Genomic DNA, 9,682 nt, shown 5'->3' on the forward strand with positions numbered 1-9,682 from the left:
GCTGTGACAGACATCGACATCCAGCAAATAGGCTAGCCTAAGTAGGATGGATTCCTAGCACATCTGTGTCAGTCTGAGCCTCAATCTCCATAAGAAAAGGATGGAAGTGTACACACTTAAAATGTATTCTGTAGTCCACTCATCCTAAGCCAATCCTTGAAATATAATCGTATATATTAATTACATATGTATATCATGAAGTAAAGGCTAGAAGATATTTTTTTAGGTGGTTTTATTCTTTGCTTCGGGGATTTTTAGGTGAAGTAATAACCCTAAACAAAATTTGATACAAAGTTGAGATTTCCAATCACGGGAACTCACTGAATATCAGCTTTCCTAACAGAGTTCATGCTACTAACCTGAAAATTTATTTGGGAAAACTCTTTTCTGACATTTTACGCAAATTATGGTATTTTATTGGTGTGGTAGAATATTCAATAAAAAAGGTGCACACACACCCAACTAGTGACGGAGTAGATGCATCGGGGGGCATATCCGCAGATTCTATCTTACTCTACCTCTAAAGTTTTAAAATCTTTTGTTTCTTTTTATTTTCATTGAAAAATACCCTTTTCTGTTTTTCCATTACAAAATAAAAAATACCACCACTTCGAAAAACAAATTTCACAATTTTTAAGTGTTTTTACGTGAAAATTTATTTGAGAAAACTCTTTTTTGACATTTTATGCAAATTATTTTATTTTATTGGTGTGGTAGCATATTCAACAAAAAAGGTGCACATACACCCAACTAGTGAGGGAGTAGGCACATCGGGGGGCATATCCGTAGATTTTATTTTACTCCACCGCTAAAGTTTGAAAATCTTTTGTTTCTTTGTATTTTCATTGAAAAACACCCTTTCCTGTTTTTCCATTGCAAAATTGAAAAACACCATCATTTAAAAAAATAAATTTCAAAATTTTTACAGTGTTTTTATGTGAAAAATTATTTGTGAAAATTTATTTGCGAAAACTCTTTCTTGACATTTTAAGCAAATTATGGTATTTTATTGATGTGGTAGAATATTCAGTAAAAAAGATGCACATACACCCAACTAGTGAGGTAGAAGGTACATCGGGGGGTATATCCGCATATTCTATTTTACTCCACCTCTAAAGTTTGAAAATTTTTGGTTTCTTTGTATTTTCACTCAAAAACACCCTTTTCTGTTTTTTCATTACAAAATCAAAAATACCACCACTTCGAAAAACAAAATTCACAATTTTTAAAGTGTCTTTATGTGAAAATTTATTTGAGAAAAATCTTTCTTGACATTTAAAGCAAATTATGGTATTTTATTGATGTGGTAGAATATTCAGTAAAAAAAAGTGCACATACACCCAACTAGTGAGGGGGTAGGTACATCAGGGGGCATATCCGTAGATTCTATTTTACTCCATCTCTAAAGTTTGAAAATTTTTTGTTTCCTTGTATTTTCGTTGAAAAACACTCTCTTCTGTTTTTTCCTTTACAAAATTAAAAAATCCACAACTTCGAAAAACAAATTTCACAATTTTTACAGTGTTTTATGTGAAAATTTATTTGAGAAAACTCTTTTTTACATTTTAAGCAAATTATGGTATTTTATTGATTTGGTAGAATATTCAGTAAAAAAGGTGCACATACACCCAACTAGTGAGGGAGTAGGTACATTGGGGGGCATATCCGTAGATTCTATTTTACTCCACCTCTGGAATGACTTCCATTACTATTAGCATTTGTTGAGGTGTGCTGTTTTTGGATTCCAGCAAATTCCATGAAGGGTCAAACGAGGCCCAATCTATCAACTTAGTATCAAAAGACATTAAGTCCATGATCTTGTTTTTTTGGAGTGGTAGAATATCACCAGCGAAAGCTCCAAACGGGCTTATTACTTATGTACAACAAATATATGAGCTGGTAAACTTATCTTACTCTATGTCACTCGGTAATGTCTTTCAGACCTAGCCAGTCACGTAAGGCATAAAATGGATAACTGAAGCTAATTTTTCCTCGGAATCGTTTCGCAAAGTCAGCTGGTATCTGATCATCACAGGGTTTGTCTCAAGGCTAAGGGATTGAGTTTAAACTTACATGAAACGTTTATTTGGATGGGAAGGGTTGAAGTGACTATTTTTGTTGTTGGGGAAATGGGGAAATATACTTTTTGCCAGGTCCTCAAAAAATTGTAGGCCTATAGGCTGTGTCACGTGTTCTTCTTTTTTTTATGCCTAGAGTCTGATAGCCTCTTTTGTTACTTGAACATAAGTAAAAGAAAATATGTGTTTACTTCCAGCGGCGTCAGTTGCATGGGGAAAGGAACCCTCTACAGCCCCCGACCGATGTTTTAAAAATACATTCTTTGGGTATTTTCATTGAAGAATGCCTTTATATACTTTATTGAAAAACTTAAAAAAATGGCAACTTTCTCCCCACCTTACCCCAGAGTAAAATAAATTTACCACCCTCTTCCTAGATTTTAGCAGAATTGACGCCACTTTTATGATCTCAGAAAGAAGAAATATTTGCTGAGATTAGGACTGAAATTAATATATCTTGGCTTCCGAGAGCTACTTGTAAAGAATTCCTCGAATTTAATACCGAATTCTCCGGACTGAATTGTGACAGGAGTGGTCGGTGAATTCTGCACTGGCTTAGAAAGCCTATTACGCTGGTTTTACATTAGGTCCGTGAGAATGAAACCTGGCTTCTGATTTGCGGATTAGTTCTAAGTGACCAACCAAAAACCATTTTACACCCTTTGGTCAAGTAGCTTATGCTATGGAATGTCAATGTGAATTCCTTATAAGAGTGATATAATTATGCTTTTTGTGGTTGATTGTAATGCCAATGGTTTATTTACGAAGTATTTGGACCAAAGTGACAAGGAGGTTAAGTTAAATGGCAATTCTTTAGACGCTACGCTCTAGTAGATAAGGTTTTCACCAGAAAGTAATTTAAGATATTAAATACTATAACCTAGTGGTTTAAATCATATTCATGTTTGCCAAAAAATGTGGTTGTTGTCATAATGGCTTCTGAAATAAACAATGAGATACAGTATGTGCTTCCACTCCGTATATTCAAAACGTTTTTTTTTTTTAATATACTGGGGCAACATTTTAAACTTTAGGTGTCTCTGTGTTAGGTTACCTGCCAATTACAGACTCGAGCATTTTAATACACACCAAAAAAAACATCGTCTATGCAATTATAACGATTGCTCATTGTTTTTTTGTTAGACCACATAAAGTATGATTTTATTCAGTTTTATATGCCACACTGTAAAACATAATTGCACTCAAGTTATAATTATCATTTAACCAAGAGATTTCAAAACTATATAATACTGTTGAACATTAAATATCACTATTATTTCAGTAAATATCAAAAACACAGTAAAAGTTCTGGGGATCAAACAATTTTTGTGTATTGAAAAAATTGCTGAAGAAGAAAACCAAATTACATTCGGTTTCAACTAGTTAAATTAGAAAGAAATTTTAATTTTTTTTTTACTCGTAAACCTTTTTATTATTATTATTGTTATTAATTATTGACGGGTGTGGCTATAGATCGGGCCTGGGTATAGGTTTTAAGGTAAAGTATGTTGTGCAAGTTTTTGGTAAAATAGAAAAAAACAAGACCGATAAATATTGATATAGTAACTAACATGTCTTAAATGACTTGCATTCCCATTTTAAAAAAAAAAAAAAAAAAAAAAAAAAAAAAAAAAAAAAAAAAATTCTACTCAACTTTTAAGGCAATTATATATTTCAAGGATCTTTGCGAATTTTGAAATTCCACTTTTCAAAAGCATTTCTATACTGTAATCCATTAAGAGAAATCCAGAAGAGAAATTTTAATTCAAAGCGGTTTATAGGATTTTCCTGAAATGTTCATTCTTATAACCCTGAAAATACATGTCAGAATCAAAATTTGGTTGATTCCTTTTGCTTCAGCTTCAAATTTTTAGTGATTGTTGGATAAATTTTTGAAACATTTAATCCTTCATGCTTTTAAGATTTCAGATTCACTTAGTTCTGAAAAGTCATGTCAGGCAATATTCACGCTTCGGGTTCTGAAGCTACCATATTGATCAAACAGTTCGTGGTAACGAAATTGTAGTAAGGAGCGACCCGGCTCAACAGTAACCGAAACTCTAAGGAAATGAAATTTTTATACCAATAGTTACACCAAAAGAATCGCATTTTTACGTCGATTCTAAATATATAAGTTTCATCAAGCTTTCATAAAGCTGAAAAAAATTGCCTTATTTTAAAAAATGGTGGGAAACATCCCTACAGTCACTGAATCTTAACAGAAATCACACCATCAGATTCAGCATATCAGAGAACCTTACTGCAGAAATTACAAGCCCCTATCTGCAAAAATGTGGAATTTTGTATTTTTTCCCAGAAGACAGATCACGCTTGCGAGTTTATTTGATTTTTTTTTTCTTCTTATCCCCGGGGTTGATCGTATCGACCCAGTGGTCCTTGAATGTTGCGAGAGGGCTCACTCTAACAGAAATTAAACGTTATAGTGCCTTTTTTAAGCGACCGAAAAAATTGGAGGGCTTCTAGCCCCCCTCACATGCTAATTGTTTTCCCGAAGTCACTGAATTACAATTTTTGAGATAGCCATTTTGTCCAGCATAGTCAAAAAACCTAATAATTATGTCTTATGGGACGACTTAATCCCCCACAGTCCCCAGGGGAGGGGCTGCTACTGGGACATGTATAGACGTTTTCAGGGAGACATTTTCACGTTAAAGGGGGGCGGGGGAGAGGGTTACGTGAGAGTATCTTTCCACGGAGGAATTTATCACGAGGGAAGAACATTTCCATGAAGGGACCGCAAGATTTTCTAGCATTATTTAAAAAGAACAATGAGGAAATAAATAAAAAAAAAATCAGGTGGAAGTAAGGAGCAGCATTAGAACCTAAAACGAACAGAAATTGTCACGTATATAAGGGGGTTCGTCTCCTCCACAATATCTCACTCTTTAAGCTAAAGAATTTTTAGTGACTTCAACAATTTATTCAACGGCCTTTGTGATTCAGGGGTCATTCTTAAAGAATTGGGACTAAATTAAAGCTTTAGTGTAAAAAGTGAGGTATTGACGAGGGAAGAACCCCCTCATATACGTAATAAAATTATACAAATAAAGAATTTCGCTACGTAAGTTAATTCGTAATTAACGTACATTTATTACAAATAAAAACGATGCTAAACAAAAGTTCTAGTTGCCTTTTTAAGTAACCAAAAATTGGACTGTAACTAGGCCTCCTCCCCCGCCCCCTTTTTTTTATCAAAATCGTCCGATCAAAACTATTAGAAAAACGTTTAGCCAAAAAAAGTTAATATGCAAATTTAGTTTTAATTATTCAAATGCGGGGAGCCAAAATCAAAACATTAATTAATCACAAGCATTAATTAAATGACTAGCCAGTTGCTAACATCCATTGCATAGCCCACAACATTTAAGCTGATAACAGCAGACCCATATTTAAAAATTAAGACTGATAAAGCAATTCGATGCATTATTGATGTATTTTGATATTGTCGATACTATTTTGCCAGTGATTATAGTAGAAATATGCATATTTTAGTAAAATTCTAGTTTAGCTACTTTTTGCAATCTTGGAAAGGGATTTGATTAGGAAGATGAAACTTCCAGCAATGAATCCAGGGCCAAAAACATACTCTAGTAAAATTTTGCCAATCTTCCATGTTAACCCTCTTCTGATATTTAAGACTTAGAAATTTTCCTGCTTAACATGTCTGTAGGCCCTACTTATTGAAATGTTAACAAAACTACATTTATCTTAATTTTCAGTTATCAGTTTCTTATTCTCTGTCTTTAGTTCTGAAAGGCGATTCCTGTTATTTGAGCAGAATTTTAAGCTATATCAATGGTTAATTTTTCTAAATTTATTAAATACATCTTCAAATCTTTGAAACCTCATAAATTGGAATTGAGCAAAGTTGTAAGGCTGAAAACAGGGTCAATGTTGGTATTACCGGAACAATTTTTTTGGGTCATGAAACTATTGTTAATAGATGCATTTTGACTTTTTGAACATCTTTTCTCTCTTGCAAAACTGCCGCACACCTAACCTAACCTAACAAAAATTGTCTCTAAAAGCCACAGAGCAATTTTTGGTCTTAAAAAGTTAGCTATTTCAAATTCCCTATCAACGAAAACGGAAATGATTGCAATTCTATATGTATAAATACAAGAATATTTGGGCCGGAATAACTCCATAACCGGTGAGTTTGCGGTAGTTTTGCAAGAGAGAAAAGATGTTCAAAAAGTCAAAATGACCAAAAACAGTTTATTGTACTTCATTCAAGACGAAGATCTATTTTGCAAGGTTTCATTTATATAACACAAATATTTTTTAAAGATCTATAAAGGTCAGGGCCCTCTAGAGGGAGAAGGAGCGGAGATAGGTACTTCAAAATACCTTCCCAGGACATACTTTTGTCATTTTCCTAACCCTTTCCAAGATAGAAAAATCGGCTAACTAGAATTTATCAATATTTTTAAGTTGTCCTTGGTACATGTACTGGCTTTCGAAACTATTGTAGCTCGTTGTTTTTATTATGTAATAAATTGATTTACCTTATCAATAAATAATTTCAAAAGTATTATTCCTTTGTCGGTGTGCCACACTAGATCAAGTCTACCGAATCACTGTTCCTTTCAAATACCCTCTTACTCTCGATAGTCTGGGTATGCTACCCGCCTGACCTAAAGACGACGCAACCATGGGAGTGTAGCTGGAAGTCTTTGGAAAAATGAGTTCCAATTACCTATTTTTAATAGGTATAATGGTATATGTTGCTTCTCATCAGCCACATTTAGTACGTATAGGTATTTCAGACAATCTTTTTAGGCGCAGTGAAATACTCAGATTTAGTTATAGGTCATAAATTCAGTTTGTATTTGACAAGACTGCTTAAATTTGATATGAATAAAACAACTTATGGACACAGATACCAGCATGTTTAGCCCCCAAGCAACAATAGGCAATGCAAGGTTGCGCTGAGTTGCCCCCTGATAAAAAAATCACTAGATTTTTAAAGAAAAATCCCTATATCAGCACATAAATCACTAGATTATTGAATAGAAGCCACTAAATCAACCAAAAAATCAATAGAATCAATATAATTTATCAATGCAATTATTAGTTAATTTGTTTCTTTACCATGTTTTATACAAGCGCACCTATAGGAAGGGGGTAAAATTACCCCCTAGATGTGGAAAAATGGCTAAAGATTGGTGTTTTGTTTTTTCTTTTGAAAAATGCCATTTTGCAGAATAGAGTAAAATCTTTGCTTCCGCCCTGTATTTTCCTGAATTTGTAACCTTTGCTTATCCTCTTGTCTGTAAAAATCGGTTATCAGTGATCTAATTGAAACCTTCACTTTTTTCTTTTCCTTTCACTTTTTTCTCATTCAAAACACAAGTTTTCCCCCGACAAATATAGAAAATATTTATTTTTTATTCTAATTGAACTAGTATTATTATCGGGACATCAGCGGCAATTTTGATAATAATCTTTTTTTCATTTTATGGAAAAAATTTGTCCCACCCTTCACAAAATCCGATAAGTATCAGTCTTATTGTTTCTTTATTAAAAAAAAAAAAATATTTTTTCGCACATTTTCGTTTGTTGGTGACAGTTGTAAATTCTATTACTAAGCTACAAAAAAGCCTGGACTCATCACCTATGCGTTTATTTTACGACGTTACTGTAAAACAACACAGTTTATATATATATATATATATATATATATATATATATATATATATATATATATATATATATATATATATATATATATGTATTTTATTTAACTCAAGTCTATTTAAGTCATTAAGTGCCACATGGTACTCTAAAAGCACAATTGCGATATTTCTGGAATGGAAAGGCTGGGAAAGACGCAAGGATATCATAAAGTGCTAAATACGGGCTCATTTATAATTTTCTATATTATTAATCTGTTTTGATAAAAATAACTTAATAAGGCTAATATAAATTGTCATTTGATATCCAAAAGTGTACTTCAGGTTGCTTTCTGGTTTTTAGATGGAAATAACAAAAAAACAGGCATTATCTAAAGAAAACAACTACTGTCGATGTTCTCCTCCGTGATAAATTTTCCCTAGAAATCATTTAATTATTTCACGCTTAACAACTTTCCCACACATCGCATTTTCAGTTTAAAAATAATTGAAAAAAAAGTTAGAAATATTTACTAACCTATTGGGTATTGTTTGGTAAAGAATATGAAACAAAACCTTGCATAAAACTTACCGGGAAAACAAATCCCCTTATCTCCAGAAAAATTGACACCTAGTTTGAAAATTACCTCCCCCTTTATATTTTGGTTAAAAAACTTAATCTAGAAATATTACACAATTTCTCTTTTGTCTTGAGTGGACCAGGGAGTTGAGGGTATACATTTTTAGAGAGAGTAGAGTACACTTAATATAATTTGATGTTTTGAATCCTCAAACCAAGCCAAGCTGAGTCTCATAGTACTGTGGTAAGAAGCGACCCGGCTCAATAATAACCAAAACTCTAAAAAATCTGAATTTTGATACCAATAGTTACATCAAAAGAGTTTTATTTTTATGCCGGTTTTAAAAATATAAGTTTCATTAAGTTTAGTCTTCCTCATCAAAAGTTACGAGCCTGAGAAAATTTGCCTTATTTTAGGAAATAGAGGGAAATGCCTCCTAAGAGTAAAAGAATCTTAATGAAAATCACACCATCAGATTCAGCGTATCAGACGATCCTGTTGTAGAAGTTTCAATCTCCTATCTACAAAAATGTGGAATTTTGTATTTTTTGCCAGAATACAGATGCAATTAACAAATTTATCAAAAATTCAACAAAAGCAACTAATATGCAAATTTTGTTTGGCCAGTGAGCCAATGAGCCTTCATGTCCGATGAGCCAAAATCAAATTGAAAAACCTTCAGAAATTAAATAAAAAACAAGTTTTATTACTTACAAGTAAGGAGCGACATTAAAATTTCAAACGAACAAAAATTATTCTATATATGAAAGGGGTTGTCCCCCTACCCTTCAAATATTTTCTCTAGTCATTTAAATCGTAAGAGGACAGGCGGTGCACCTAAATCCTAAATTAAATCTTCTCTTTACCGAATTTTATTTAATTCTGGAACACGTAAGGTTAAGATCAGGGCCGTATCCAGGATTTTTGTTCAGGAGGAGGGCTATTTGTTGGTGGGGGGCTATACAAACGTAAACTTTAAAACACACAAAAAATTTGTTTATATGCATTTCTGTCACGTTTTTATCAGTCGGAGAAACTGTTTTTGGAGAGGGGGAGTCAGACCCAGTAATCCTCCGCCCCTGGATACGGCCATGGTCACAATATAAGTAGCGCGAGTTTTTATTGTGATGTAAGACGCAAGAAATATGTCTATTGAAAAATAGAAAAGGTAAATGTCCATTATTCAGAAAACACCAAGAATTTGGTTTCTATTATCAGACAATAACCGGTTTGTCGATGTCTGATCTTGGAGAGAATTAGCTACGGTTCAGTGGAAAACTAAATTGTAGCTTTATTCTAATTAAGTATTTAGTTGGTATTTGGTTAGGTTACTTTTTGCATGCACTCCCACTATACTTCACCCTCCCCCCTAATTTGCAAACATACA

At 33.0% G+C, this 9,682-nt stretch overlaps 1 protein-coding gene across 1 annotated transcript in view; it reads right to left on the reverse strand.

Moving 5' to 3' along the window:
- The window catches only part of LOC136035556 (uncharacterized), an 88,616-nt gene extending 81,869 nt beyond the window's left edge, over positions 1-6,747 (reverse strand). The window contains exon 1 of the mRNA XM_065717424.1: positions 6,608-6,747. The gene's annotated coding sequence lies outside the window, so the exon portion shown is untranslated. The remainder of the gene's footprint in view (positions 1-6,607) is intronic.
- Between the last annotated feature and the right edge of the window lie 2,935 nt (positions 6,748-9,682).

The sequence above is a fragment of the Artemia franciscana genome, chromosome 14, assembly GCF_032884065.1.
Source record: "Artemia franciscana chromosome 14, ASM3288406v1, whole genome shotgun sequence".
In the NCBI taxonomy this organism is placed as follows: Eukaryota; Metazoa; Arthropoda; class Branchiopoda; order Anostraca; family Artemiidae; genus Artemia; species Artemia franciscana.